Source organism: Chelon labrosus (assembly GCF_963514085.1).
Source record: "Chelon labrosus genome assembly, chromosome: 16".
Classification (NCBI taxonomy): Eukaryota; Metazoa; Chordata; class Actinopteri; order Mugiliformes; family Mugilidae; genus Chelon; species Chelon labrosus.
The window spans coordinates 22246649-22262521 of NC_140349.1; the positions used below are offsets into that span (position 1 = coordinate 22246649).

General features: G+C 42.6%; 1 protein-coding gene across 1 annotated transcript in view; it reads right to left on the reverse strand.

Moving 5' to 3' along the window:
* Positions 1 to 15873, reverse strand: part of khdrbs3 (KH domain containing, RNA binding, signal transduction associated 3) — a 107124-nt gene that overhangs the window by 64671 nt on the left and 26580 nt on the right. The window lies entirely within an intron of this gene.

Genomic DNA, 15873 nt, shown 5'->3' on the forward strand with positions numbered 1-15873 from the left:
AGAACACAACTGAGAACGCCGCCACATCCCAGTGTCAGTAAATTACAAGAGACCATGGTGATTTGGTCATTTTTTTCTTGTCCCATAAAACCTCCCCAGCAGACTGACTGAGTGCCGAGGGTTTCAGGCAGTATGGCCGCCGCCGGGAACGGTTTGCCCCACACACATTTCATGTGCGCTACCAGTGTGACCACACACATTTAGCGTGAATCATGGTGTCAAGGCTGTGACCCTTGAAAGAGAAACGCTAACGAAAGAAAAAAAAAAAATGCCCCGACTTGCTCCTGTCCTGAAATCTCAATTTCACTCTGGCTCCTCCATTGCCTTGACAAGGTCAGGCTGGCAGCAGGAATTCGTCTCGCCCCCTAATCTGGAGATTACATTCTCGGCGGCCAGGCAGGGCCCTCCCTCTTTCCCTTTCTGGCTCTCTCCCCGCAACCCTGCCAGCCTGGCTCTCTGCAGCGAGGTAACGAGCCAAGACCTGCTTACAGTGTAGAGATAATGTCCGCGGATTAAGACAGAGAGCCCCTCGAGTGGTGCCTCTTTCATTTCAGTATCGGCCCTGTGAAACATCATAAATACACCCAGACGGTCCCAGACTTCCGCTCCTCTGTGGATCTCTGGAAATTAAACTCCGTCCTCTCACGGAACCGAATGCTAGCTCGTCATCCGGATCCGGAGCTCAGCTGGAATGGCTACAGCGTTTAAGAATTACAAAAAGATCATGGTAAAATCTTTAGGGATGCTCTCGTCACCCCCCGGGCTGAGTCACCAATTTAAAACGGTTGTGTTAAGAACATTAAAGTTCCCTCCAGATCCCCTTGGGTGGCAGGGTTGTTCAAAGTGCATGAGCCTGTTTTTTAAGGCCTGTTTAACGCCGTATAGATGCCAGAATTGCTACAGGCTTCCAACTTGTGTGACAGCGTACAATACACTTCCGGCCCATGTTTGTTTATCATTAGGATAGTTGGAGGGCGTATTTATCTGGGCACCTGTTCATTTAGACACTTGCTCGCAGGGAGATTATCCGAGTGTTTCCAACCTGCCGGAGGACTCTGCTTTACAAATTTGCCCTCAACCAGGCGTAGCACATGGAAGTTTTCCAAGACAGCAGATGCAGAAGTTTCACTTTTTGTTTGTGTTTTTGTTTTAGCATCACATAAAGAGAGACGAGGAGAAGCAGCGGTGAACTCTCTCACGACTGTGCTTTTTCAACGCACATTAGCCTTTATGTTTTCCCTGAGCAGCAGTCCAGGGAGGCAGACGCAGCGAGGTTCAGACGACTCCGAGACATAAAAGAATCTGCATGCCTTTGTGTGGGCATCGCTTTTAAGCCATGACCCGGCTGAATCCCGAGATCCGCCTCCTGCTCCTCTGATGATAAATATGTCAGCGGCACAATGCGAACACAGGACACGGCGCGGCTAAGAAAAAGTTTCCCCATCACGAAACTTTTATGATAAACAAGACTTTACGCCTGATGTAGCGGACGGTAAAAAAAAAAAAAAATATATATATATATATATTGCAATAGATTGTGCCATCAAAACTTAGAAGAAAAATGCTAATTGTATTTGTTGTTGCATTATTAAAAGCCACTGACTGTACTTTGCTGGTCATGCTGCATACAGTGGATGTAAGTTCCAAAGCAAATTTATAGAACATTCAAAGCTGTAACCTAAAAATGCTGAATATGGAATGAGTTTGGTCCTCAAACATCCTACTGTATATAGGTTAATGATATTCCACCATACATAATTCATTGTAGTTCTAAAATATTCTGTTTTCACACAATAAATTTGGAAATATCAGTTTCCTAAAAGCAGCGGGAGGAAGCCGGACCTTTCTCTAAATCACACCGCTGTATTGGTGTTTGGGTTTGTTGATCACAGAGGAGAGATTTTCTAAGAATTCTAAGGAAATCATACAGCAACATACAGCAGCTGCCCTTGTAATGACACACATGCTTTTGTGTTTGTGTTTTCTTTATTTACTTCTTTATTTATTTATTTTTTTACTTTTTACCTCTCTCATATACACGATCAGGCATAACGTTACGACCACCTTCCTAACAGTTATGACTCATCATCGAATGGACATGGGCCTTCTGTGGTGTCTGGTAACACAGTGTTGTTAGTGGGGGGCCTTTGGGTCCTATGGGTCGAGGGGAGGGGCCTCTGTGGATCATCCCACAGACACTTGATCAGTTTGGGATCTAGTGAATTTGGAGGCCAGGTCAACACCTTGTGCTGTTCTTCATGTTTTTGTGTGTGTCTGTGTCAGGCTGCATCCTGCTGGGGATGGCTCCTGTCATCAAGGAGTGTCATTGCTATGGGGTGGGGGTGTCTGGTCTGGTCTAGGTGGGTGCTACATGTCTAAGTTACATCCACATGAATGCCAGGTCCCAAAGTTTCCCAGCAGAACACTGGATTGTCACAAGATGGTCAATGTTATTTCCTGTCTGTGGTTTTAATGTACATGTCATGTTGGCCTCAAGTTTAGATTCAAAGTAAGCTCTTGCAAAAAGGACTGCTGACTTTTAACTCCAATCTAGGCTTGGAGGTTGACCTCTGCAGCAAAGCAACAAGATGGTAGAAGGGTTGTAACACAGTCAGAGCTGTTTTTCAATAACATTGAGATGTTGCAGCCCTTAACATAATAAAATAATTTCAAGGTCCGTATTGACAATTTTTAAAATTCCACCCTTCAAACTGTATCCATTGGAGTATTTCACTTTAAAGCAATGTTTCTTTTTTTTTTTTTCTGGATATGAGTGGTTCCCCAATTTGCTTATTTCATTCAGTAAGACACAGAAACCCACCTCTGCCCACAACAGGAAACGCATCGTGCCATTAGAGGCAAGTAAGATGAAAACATAAATATACATGATGCATATTTCAAAATGTTAAAAGACATATCTTCTTTGCAAGTCACCTTTAAGGAGACGGTGAACAGGAATTAGAAGGAGGTGCATTTAATGTGCCTACACCCACAACAATTAACACTGAGTGTTAACAGAAACTTTGTTTACAAGAATACACCACAGGGCACCTTTAAGGAGCAACATTTTGAAGAGCTTGCTATCGTGCTCCGTGCGACTGTGTACACATTATCTCTACCATCCACATCCTGAATTAGTTCGGAGCACCGGCTGTTTTAACAAGTCCACAAGAGGCAATTAAGCAGATAAAGAGTGGGGGCCGTACATCAGGATGTGAAGCGAGGTGACTCTAGGTGGGTAATGTTAACTTCCCGTGTACCTGGAGCACAACAATTGTGCTTGTGTTGAAGGTTCTAGGTTCTTCAGCGTGTATGCTGATAAATTGGACGTATAACACGAGCCTAATGCAGGGTGACCTACAGCGCACCTACGGGGGGAAACTGAGATAAATAAGGCTGGCAAAGTAGGAATGCATTTACAAAAATAATAAGTGAATAAATACAGTTGTAATGAGAATGCAGAGTCACTGCAGGGTCTTTGTATCCACGGACCACAGAGGAGAAGCTCCGTTATACCAATTCCGGCCCACATGATTGATATGTGATACATGATAAAGGCTGTGTATGATCCCAATATGTTAGTCTAACACTAAGAGACATCCACTTACTGTCCCCTGCTCAGATTACAGCTTAGATGAATCACTGTCTTTGTTTAGCAGTCCACAGTAACAGCAGAGGCTGTAATGCTTTCTCTTCATTAGGCTATCCGCAGACCACTGAGTACAACAGAACATGAATGAGCAGGGAGGGGAGAAAAGATTCATCAGTTCAAACAACTATTAATTAACAATAAATGAACTATAAATCATCTGGTCACACCCAAACCCCTTTTTAAAATTCTTTTTGATTGACCACACCATGAAAGAAGCCCAGCACAGCCAGTTTATCCCACAATTATAAGCTGATGTTTATCGGCCTCGACATCCCTTTTCCTAATGAAGTTTCCCATAAAACTGTCATTAGGCCGTGAAAGGGCGGGCGGGCCGGAGAGAAGGGATTTGAGGATAAAACTGTGCAGCTTAATGTACACCATTATCTGGGACTCATCTCGGGCCGCATTATCAAAAGACACTGAATCATCGTAACTCATAATCACCAGACCACCTTCATTTTTTATTTCAATTACTCATCACGTGTCAATTAACACTGCAGACGGATGCTTGAAAGCGTGTAAGTGCCTCTTAAAAGCATTGGATTCACACGCACTGCGCCTCAGATTCTGGCAAATAGAGAAATTCATTTCCACACTAAGTCAGCGGGCATTAGGGATGCATTAAAGGGATCGTGCGTGTTTACGATATCATCACGGGCAAATCTTTTTCCAGCATTTTCCTACGCGGTGCGGAGCTAACACATTGCCTCTCGGCATCGCCTGTCCTCTGATCGCAACAAGCAGCTCTGTCAACCTCTGTTCCTAGCTGAGCCAAATCAATTAGATTGCAGTTTGTCGTCTTTTCACGGTGGTAAGCATCAAACAATTCAAGAAGGAAAAAAAAAAAAAAAAAGATCAATATTGCAAATGAAATACGGCACTTGATGTTCTCCAGCGGAGACGCACTCTTTTGTACGCAGAGACAGCGACGGCGTTTGGCATTAACTGCGAGGGGCTGGCACAGACTCAGATCAGCTCTACAAATATATCCTCTGTTGTTTTATTACCACAGATCATCTGACAGTTATGTGTTTGGGTTTAGTAGTTGATTCCACTGAATAAATGATCACACAGTAGATGTTTATGTAAACCCATTGCTGATACTGGCTGATATAAAAACGTCTCGCTGCATTTGCTTGCAAAACTTACATATAATTTAGTGATTTAAGCAGCCTCACACGGAAGCACGGAGGACCTCACGTGTTTGTTCACTTTGCAAAAGTTGCAAACATACCAGCTGACCTCCAGAGGCAACGATCCTGTCTTTAAGTTAAAGGAGCACGCCCCCATTGTCGCGTGTGCTAAGTGATCGAGGGCGCCATTCATGTGTTAATTATGTCGCCGAAATGCCCGTCGCGTCGCGTGACTTCTGTGCCACTGTGTTGAGGCGGGTGGAGCTGAGCCGACGGTGCTGGAGTTGGAGCTAATTGATGTTGGACAGCAGTCACTTTTACCGAAAAGGGCAGAAAAGAGAGAAGATGCTGGAGGAGGTGGTGGGCACGTCTGCTGAAGCCACAGAGAGACGAGGATGAGGAAATGCATTTCGACACAAATCGGACAAATCACAGTCTGCGTGTAGGTTGACTGTGTGTAGTTATATTCCTCATATTACTGACTGCAGGAAAAGATGGCAACCCCTCCATGACATCACCCATAGGATTCCTAAGGAAGCTCAATAGTAAATGGCCTTGATTTTATATAGCGCTTTTCTACCTATTGGTACTCAAAGCACTTTACAGTCACAGACACATCTATCCATTCACTCACACAAGCACACACACATTCACACAGCAGCACTGGGAGCAACTGGGGGTTCAGTGTCTTGCTCAAGGACACATGCGGCACATTCCGGGGATCGAACCGCTAACCCTCTGGTTCGTGGACAACCCGCTCCACCCACTGAGCCACAGCCGCCCGTGGTTGACGTCGGCTGTCACCATCTTGCCTTATCCTTTGGCTAATTCTGCTAGCAAAAAGAGACGGCACCCGCCCGCCATCTGAAGTCGCCACACTGACGATGCATAACTGTATTTATCGATTTATTTGAACAAAAGCGGCATTCATTCACACAGAAGTGTCTACAATCATAGCTGTGGGCTGCCACGTTTGCGGCGCCCAGGGAGCTGTTTCAGCCTCGGGTGGTTACTCAAGGCCCCCACCTCACCTAGTCCACAGAGAATACAGTTGTCATGAATTGGGAAACTATACCCCCAAAACATTTATTTTTATATTTTTTTTCCCGATCCATTCATATATCTATTTTGGTTGTAAAGCTGTTGAGTATTTTAACAATGGTTTCTATGGGTTAGCCTCAACTCGGCGGCTGTGGCTCAGTAGGTAGAGCGTGTCGTCCACGAACTTCATGTTTCAGCATACAGGATAGTTGCAGAAGTAGACATTTTGCTTAAGATTGGAAGCTATGAAGGGAGTTTTGGGATGAGAAGACACAAACTTTTACATGCTTTTACCGTAAGCCTAATTAAAGACACGATGCAGTTGCATTTTGGGAAGTGCTGAACCAGCTGACTACAATTAAGACATCTTCTGCACTGCTTCTTCTTTGGTTTTGACAATAAAAAAAAAACATCTGGAAAGCCACCCAATCAATATGAGATTTGTGGAAACTGACTGTTTAAGGTATAATTTGTAGTTATGACACTGTGATGCAAAAAAAAAACAACGTGAGGTGTTCTGCTCCTCATCACTCAGTGTCTAATGTATCATCAGAAACAGCTGCTGTCTGGAAGCTTTAACTGGAACATGAATACTGTATGATTCTGCATTCCTTACATATGCAGGACAACATGCCGACTCCAACTGGGATGGCAATACGCCCGCAACGTAACGTTTTCCTTTAAGCTGCACCAACAAATGCTCACAAGCTCATTCATGAATTAAAAGCCAACAGCTTCAAGAAATGCGTTTGATTGTAGCTCAGTGGAAAGTCACTGGTTGTGTAGCCCGTAGCTAGCAGGCTGCTTGTGATAACATGTTAAGCGAAGAAGAGTTATGTTTGGAGAAGCTATTTTTTATTGTACTAAAAAAAAAAAAAAAACACCATCTGGATCAGACACAAGCTGAGAATGATCAGTCTTTTAAACGCTACGCTAGCAGCTCTCTGAGGTTGCACTTAAACTGGGCTCAGGCTACAGTTTTTCAATCACGTTGCATCACGCAGTCAGGGAGAAGCTTCCCAGATATCTGTCTGCCTAATCTCAACCTTGAACACACTACAAGATTTGAAAATGATTGCAAAACTCACACTACAGGACATAATTGAGATTTTCAAGGCAGATCGGGGAACCACTGAATGCACCACTTCACGTGATCTCAAGTCTGCATTTGATTTTAGCAAATACCCAAATGTACTGTAGGAACCTGAAATTTAAAAAAAAAATAAAAAGTGCAGTGGGACATCCCTAGTTAATTGTGCCAAATTTCAGTTAATCAAATATTGTCAGAATGCAATTTTTAATTTAAACAAAAAATTACAAATTAGTGATGCTGCTATAGGGGAACAGTCTGAATCAGATGTCTCAGGATATGTTTCAAGATATATTTTAGTCTGGACAAAAGCGTTTTTTTTAATTTTTTTTATTATTTTAACTTAGCATTCCTCTATTAAATGTGAGATAAAATATCTTCCCGTACTCAGAAAAGTCACTTGTGTAGTGTATACATTTTGGTTGACCCCCCATGAAAATTGGAGCTCAAGTGCAGCTCTTTAGAAATTTAATGTCATACTGCAGGCACTTTTTAGCGCTAATGGACTGCATGTGGCCTCATTATTCAAGGGATTTCAATAAATGTTTTTCAGCAAATTGCTGATATTAGAAAACTAACCTCTTACAGCCAAACTAGCTATTAGCACTACTGTTAAGTTCAATTTTCCCACTGATATTTTCAGTGCCAATTGCAACATTAACACATTATAGCATTTATTTATTTATTTTTTTTCATAATGGGGCGTGAAGAATTCATAATTGTCCCAAACTAGATACTACTTAGGCCTGTCTGTGTATTTGACTTTGACCTACTCTGGAAGACAGAGAATGGCCGCTGCCGACTGAGTAGACAGTGAAGAACGAGACATGAGATCAAAAAGAAAACATCTTGATTAAGCCGGGGTCAACCAGATGCCTAAAAAGATTCTGGTCTTCCTGCTCGGGGAGCGGACCGTGACGAGATTTACAGTTATGAGGGAGGTGCTAATGAGTCTCGGGAGGCTCTGAAGAGAGAACAGTGACTCTATACTGCCTTAACACGGTTGCTTAGGCCAGGTGCGGAGACCTTTCCTCAGTGGGAAAAAAAAGTCTTTCAATCCCTTGTTTGCCCTTATTTTATTTCTTCCTTCCTCCTTTATTTTGCACTGGCATTAGCTTTCTGTGGCCATGAGAACATTTTAAGGCCACAAAGGATCCAAAGCCCTTGCGCTCCTTATTTTTGGTTGCTCTTTGCTGGAGCGTGTTCTAATGTTACTCACAGGACGAGGGCTGAAAATGTAAAACGCCGTTAGCCGTTAGGACACCGCGATCTGAGCCCCTGTATGCACGGTGGCCGCCGCGCCGAAAGGAAATGCTTTGACCATGAAGTCGGCTCAGCAGGGGAGGGAAAACTAACAGCTCTATTTTGTGTTTGCTGAATACACTTCCATTTCTTTCCCGCTTGCCCTGTGACACTTTGTCCCTACTGAGACTGCTACAAGACTTTGTGCAGAGGAGGAAGAAAGATCGGTGAGCTAGTTAATGCACAGCCATCTGTCTGTTGGGTTGTTTTTCGTTGCACGGAATCAATACATGTGAAAATATTTATTTGCAGTTTGCTTAATTATTCCGGTTGCACTGTTTAGAAGAAAGCAAAATATTATATTCTTCATTTCCAGGTTTGAAATGACCCACAATGTCAGTCCCTCATGACTATTCAAATTTAAAGGCAATGTATATGCAAAACTCCTCTAATGACTCCAGGAACTAATTAAATAGTTATGTGATACGTATTTTCCACATTTCTTTTGCTGAACCTTCATTACGTGACTGTCAAAACTTTAATTACAAAAGGAGATTAAAATGATTTCACGAGGATCAAATATTAATACAGCCAATGCGATCATTTCTCTTGGCCCTAATATATTTTAATAATAAGTTGACTTGTATAAGATATTTTTACCCACGTATCATTTGCCTGTGAAGAGACCTGACCTCAGTGAAAGCCCAGGGATGACTTACTGAACATTTCTACGCTCATATTAACTGAGGGATTTTGCGGAGAACATTACATTAGTGCTTGCATGTACTCCTCACAGCCTCGGCCACAGTTTGGACAACAGCGAAAAGTACTTCAGCGCCTACTCAGTGTCCCATGACGACGTATAGGGTTGCGGTAAGCGATATCCTTCAATGGGCGAGAAACTGATACACGCTGCTTTCTAATTTTCAGGCACACACACTGAAAGCATTGTTCACTTTTACTTTTCTGTGCACCTTTCACTTTGAAACTAAGACTACCAAGAATGGCACACAGGTGCTAAATTTAGCAGAGGGCCGGGGTGGCAGGCTCTCACCGGGCCATGAACACCAAAGAGATTACATCCGAGGTGGGGGAAATGCGAGTTTAATTTGCAGTAGCAAATTAAGACGCTAAACATTAGCCCATGAATCATTAATTCAGGAGTGGAATTACATTCATGCTAATTACTGTAGTTCAGTAGCTTAATTCATTTTGCTTTAGCTAGTTTTACTTGCAAATATGGAGCATTAGCTTTGGGTTCTCCTTAGGCTTTCCAACAAAAACCAGAGAAACTTTAAATGTTATTATGATGAGGCTATCACCTTGTACATTTTTACAATATTTTCACCTCATTGTTGTGCTGCTAATTTTTGTAAATGATCATTGTTCTGTTATCATATAAAACCGCATATTGAGCTCAGAGTAAAGCTTGTTTTCCTGCTATTAGCTAGCATGGCTCTGTCTAAGAGCTAGAAAACATTTATGTATTAACCAAATAATACATACATAGCTTTTGAATTTCTACTTCTAGCATACAGACATGAGGCGGGCACTGCTAATCGAATGAAATCTGAGAAATAGAGAAAATTTGCAGATTTCCACAAAATGTCAAACACCTCTTAAAGGTAATGCCGACCGTATTTGGAGTTAATACTGCTTTGTTTCCTGGTATCGTCAAAAGTCACTAGCCCACCAAATGTGTGTTAACCCTAGCTCAACACAAGTTCACTAATTTACCTTTACATTTAATTTCTTAAGTGCCCTAGACTAGATTTTTCCACAATATTTTAATCTCATTGTTGTGCAGCTAGGTAGCTTTTGTATCGGTAGCTAGGTAGCTTTTGTATCGGTAGCTAGGTAGCTTTTGTAACAGTAAAAGAAACACTAATGTAACATTACTGAATGGAAAAAAATAGAAATCCTACAAAGATTTATGTTCTGTTATCATGTAAAAAAACTAAATATTGAACTTTGGTTCGTATAATGCATTTACATTTTGGGAAATATGCATATCCGTTTTCTAGCAAGGACTTCATTTTAGCTAGCGTGACTCTATTGAATGGCTAAAAAACACATTTTATGCATTAAACAATTAGATCTAATATAGTTTTAGAAGCAGAACCAAGGGGGAAACGAGAATTCTTTATTTGTAGTCTTTACATAGCTGACACTTTAAATCAGCTGGCTTTAGCTTCTTATTTATCTTATAGATATGAGAATAGTACTGATTTTCTGAGAAACAGAACCATAGCTCTAAAAGTTAAATATTCACTAGCTCCCCACAGTGCTAGTGAATATTATTGCCTTTGTTATTGCCATTTAAGGACATTTTTATTTATCTACATGTTTAGTAGGAACAAAGGGTTGGTAACAGCAAATGGACAAGGTAAGGGAACCACTACACGCATTTCTATTTGAGCAGAACTGGTTTTGTCCCCACACGTTGTTGCTATTACGCGGAGGCTTTCGTCAAACCAGCCTGCGGTTTATAATGCATCACTTAACATTAAATATTTGTATGTTTTCTCAAGCTGCTTCTGTTAGTGGTGAGGTCAGCTGCAGATGATCAGATAAATTATATGATCTGGAGAAGCTCTTAGTGTACTGTATTTGCTAGACTGCAAGTCTACCGGGGCCAGAGAATGGCAGAATGGGAGATGCTGATCGAGGGGTGAAGAAGAGAAGTCAGAGAAAGAGAGGCGGAGGGGTGGTTAGCAGTAGGCAGCTGGGGCTGGCTGTGCTGAACGGGCAGCAGCCAGGCTGATGGATTACACCGGCTCTCTCCTGGGTAAACGGACACCACCACCCCTCCCCTTTTAACAATGTCTCAGCCTGTATCGTCATTGAAATGTCTCCAAAGATGGAGGCGAACACGCAGCTGAGCCACTTAATCTGAGAGGCTACATTTCTACCACAAGCAGTAGATTTGAGAGACCCCTGCAAAAGATATTTTCTAAACAAATCTGATATCATTTTCCGCAGAAATGACTTGCCTACCAATACCAATATCATCCGCGAGCCAAGAGCAATACTGAAAAACAAGACAATCCAGCAGTTCATCGATTCAGTCAAGACTAATTGCCGGGAAAGAAGCCCATATTGTTTTCATACATATTTCCTCATTGTCATTTGCAGTGCAGCTAGGAGTGCAGTGACTACTTTGCCGCGGCCTGGCATGTGGTTTTTCAGGTTATGGCACCAGGGATCACCAATGCCTCCCCTGGAATGAAGGAAGCAATTTAGGGCCTTTGCTAAAAGGTCACCCTGCTTAAGAGTGTGCTCTGGCTAAATAAATAATGAGTAATGGGAATGTACAAGAGCAAAGCAGTGCAAATTAACCCCCCTACTAAACACACTCACGCGCACTTTCACATTTCCTCTCATAGTGTCGAGGGGACGTCCTCACGTTACACAGGTACAAGCTCGGTCCTGAGTAAAGCCCTTGACATTTTCGCAACTACTTCATCAAGCCTTGAAGCCACGAAATCCCACAGCAACAGCAACTCAGTCACAGAGGCAGTAATCCTTTTCTGCAGTTAAACACTGACATTACAGCTACCCAAATATAAAAAAAAATGTGACAGCTTAAGAAAAAAAACACAGCTGTTTGTTAATTCTTAGGACTCTTACGAAAGTGCGCCTTGAAGAAAATGAGCTATAAAGACAAAAAAAGACAATTATGGCTACAAATAACTTGTAATGGCGTTCATATAACAGCTGCAATAGACCTTTTTTAATGTAGAATACTCTAAAAAGGAAGTGTCCACTTAAACTGCGTCCGGGGGCACCTCAACAACAGTCAACCGCTTAACCGTCACTGCTAATAGTAACCGCTGCTCAGCCTCGACTGCACTTGACCTTAGCAGGAACACTTTATGGTTAAAAACAAACCAAAACAGGCTCATTGGTAACTGAATTTAAGGCTATAAAACAACATAGAATCCTACAATAATGAGTTGGACTCGCCATGCAAACGCCATGCGGAGAGATGTCCTATAAACAAGATCGACCTGTTAATGTATGCCACCCAAAACTGTGGGTCTGGGTTTAAGTGTACGCTTTATCAAGGTTAAGGAAGCTTAGCTGTCAAAAGATTTAAGAAAGCGAAAGCAGGTTTAAAGAACAAGTTTTGATGGCCCGACCATCCACCCCAACCTCTTCCCTGAGTGGATTTTGAAGCAGCATAGTTAACTTGCGCTACTTCTGCATTTCAGCTCTGAAATGACTAATTTTTAAGCATTCCCACAAATAATTTGGTGCTTTTGTTTAGAGGGCATTCTCCCACAAATGCCATCCCACTTTGCCGGATCTTGTTGCATTGCTTATTTGATCTTTCAAACAATGCAAAGTCAAAAAGCAATTTTGTGTTTCGGTCTGAAATTTAGCAAAGGTTTAGTATTTTTGCCTGAAGTTACTTTAAACCTGTGAAGACTTATAGCAAAACAGTTGCTCACCTACACATCTGGCGATTCTAGAGAAAAGTCAGCATTTATTTGGACTTCCTTAATATCGAAAGCCAATGTTCTCCCTCCAACTCCTGAGAGAAATATATGTCTATTTAACTGCTAAATGCTCCACTTTGCTCACCAGCTACTGTCTGACTGTGTCTCTTTGTGTTTGTTGCTATGGAGTGTGATGGGTTCTTAGAGCTTTTTCACAGAAAACTGCCGCCTGAATAAAAGCTATGCTTTGAGAGCGATCCAAAATACTTACGGGCTGTGCAGCTAAGCACTGAGCCTTAACTCAGGATAAACCTCTGTAACTCTTGAGGGAAATGCAGATTCAGGCGATGGCGCTCTGTAGGCTCATTAAGGAAGTCTTTTAAACTGTATTCACGTCGTCATTTGATATGTCGTTTTTCTACAAATGTTGATTCATTTTTTTGTCAGTTAGTTATTGTATTATTCCTGGTATGCAAAGTAACAAAGAACACTGTGTTTTCTGTCAAGGTGTCCTTTACTTATGTACAGTCCATCCTCCACTTCACCATCTGTTTTAATTTCTACTTCTCACATCATTCAGTATTTTTGGCAGCACATGTTCACATGGATTTCAAAGCAAATAGAGTATATGTGTTGGGTTGACCCGGGGTGGCATCATTGATTGATTAATCTGCAGGTTTTTTTTTTTTTTTTAAGAAAAATAACCCTTGCTGCTTTGATAGCACAATCTTCGGGCAGGTCACCATATCTGATTAACCTTTTGTACATGTCCAAGCCTTTAAAAGCAGGGGAAGACGTGAACAGAGCCTGCCTATGTTCTGCTCCCATTCCAAGTGATTAAATCAATTGTGAGTGCTTAGCCTCGCCTCAGACCCTCGCAGTAGAAGCGATAGCGTCGGCCTGCTGATTCCCTGTCCGCTGAGTCACCCGACGCGCGCCGCCAAGCACTTACCAGATCCCTGGGAAGCACATCAAACCTGGGATTTTATGAAAGAGGATACCGCAGAGAACCACAATGGGGAGACAGATCAGCGGGGAGAAAATGAGGAAAAAAAAAAAAAAAAACGTCAAAAAGAATATGTGCCTTTGTGAGGCTCGTTGTGCTCGGTGAAACCCTGAAGCGGATGAAGTGCTGGTCCTGCTTATATCTCTATGCTCTGGTAGCCTGAGGTTACAAGCTGCTTGTGGGCTTGAAGTTGCAAGGAAGTATGCAATTAATCATCCAACACGGAGCTTAACAAGATCTGTTTACCATCGTTATTAAAGATATTGAATTACACCGTGATTTTTTTCATTTGGCCAGCGGATTTTCCTTCCACTTCTTTATCCCACCCCATAGGAGGCGATATGTGTGATCAAGTAGCGGGCAAACTGACGGAAAATAACGACTCAGTGTTACTGGACTGGCCCGTGGGCAGAGATTAAGGAAATGAAAAAGAGTTCATGGAGTTATTCATGCCGCTCTCCCAGTCTCATTATCGACCACACACCAGAGTGGATGACACCTTGGCTCTCGGCACCTGCGCCCTCGCAGCCGCACCGACTTTGCCGTGACTGCAAGCGGCACCTCGCTGTAGAAAATTAAAGCGGCAACTGAACGAGGCAGGGGAGCGGTGGCAGGAGGAGAAAGCTTTAACGGCAGCGCTCGGCAGATGTCTTCGCTCTGCCGGCTGAGCGCTCGAATGGTGCGCGGAAACACAGTGGATGTGAATGTATGTAGCCTGCATACGTCTCCGAGTTGTTTGCGTGCGTTCACAACACACCGCACAAAACTTAGCAAGTGATAGCTGTGCACGGAGACAGCTACTACGGTAAAGATAATTAACACATTTTCAGGAGAGATATTAGCAAAAGCAGCGGGGCGCACTGTGCTGGTTTTTAAAGAAGAGTGCAGCATGGCTCTTGATTGTTCGCATTCTTATATATGCACCTTCTCGCTTAGTCACTTTGGCAAACACAAACATTTAAATGCATCTCTTACGTGAGTAGGTGGTTATCTTTGTATAGTCCACCAAGACTGAGCTGCAGCGCCAGCTCCTCTACACCGCCGAAAAAGCTCTCTGCCCCAGCATCTGCTGCTCGAAAACACACATAAATATCCAGGGCAGAGCCGGTATTATGGGGTAGCATTCATTCTACAGATTGGAGTTTTTGTTCTGCAAACATTTTTCACCGGCAGAGCTATTCGGGAGGCAGATGGCTTGGTTAGCTCTCTATGTGCAGAGCTATGAAAAAACAATGTTTGAGAGTTATATGTGCAGGAAACTTAAATGGTACTGAAAGACTGTAAACAAAAATACAACTTGGTTTTTCATTCCGACCTGGAGTGTATGCTACTGTGTAAGTGTAGTATACTATATACTTTTCCAGAATACATTGAGCTACTTGCCAGACTGAGTTTTTTTTTTTTTTTTTTTTTTTTGCAATGAAACTTTGTATATATTAATACTGAACCAAAAAAATATGATGCTCTTGTGTTTCAAGAACCTAAAACCCAGCAGCAAGCCACTATTTTAAGCAAAACAACTCTGATATACCCACCCAATGGCAAAGTTAGCAAGACGTTAGCGTATATAGTGAAGAATTTAGCAGAGACATGTAGCCTGGGGGCGGCATTTCTGTGTGGAGTTTGCATGTTCTCCCTGTGTCTGCATAGGTTCTCTCCGGGTACTCCAGCTTCTTCCCACCGTCCACAGACATGCTTGTTCGGTTAATTGGTGATTCTAAATTGGCCGTAGGTGTGAGTGTGAATGGTTGTCTGTCTCTCTGTGTTAGCCTTGCGATAGCCTGGAGACCTGTCCAGGGTGTACCCCGCCTCTCGCCCAGTGACAGCTGGGATGGGCTCCAGCCCCCCGTGACCCTCCAGAGGACAAGCGGTTACAGAAGATGAATGAATGAATGTGGCCTGGAAGCCAGACCAACTTCTGGACTTGTTCAATTGGGAAATATTTTCAGCACTGGGAAATGATTATGCTCTGGAGGCCAATCAAATCATTTGGACAGGGTTTATGCTGTGATGGAGAGACGTGTAACGGTGAAATACATGTCATCTGAGCCCCATGGAGTTGAATTTGTTTACAACAAAATGGCTCTGATTGGTTACAGGACTATCCAGTTCCATGCAACTGTATTAATTGAAAAAAACCCTATTATGAAATGCTAATGGCGTGTTACCAGACTCATATTCTGACAAGAATAGAGTGTAGCTACACAAGGCTAGGAGACATAATTTGTATTGGTAAAACAAGAGCTACTAGATTTGCTTGACTTTTC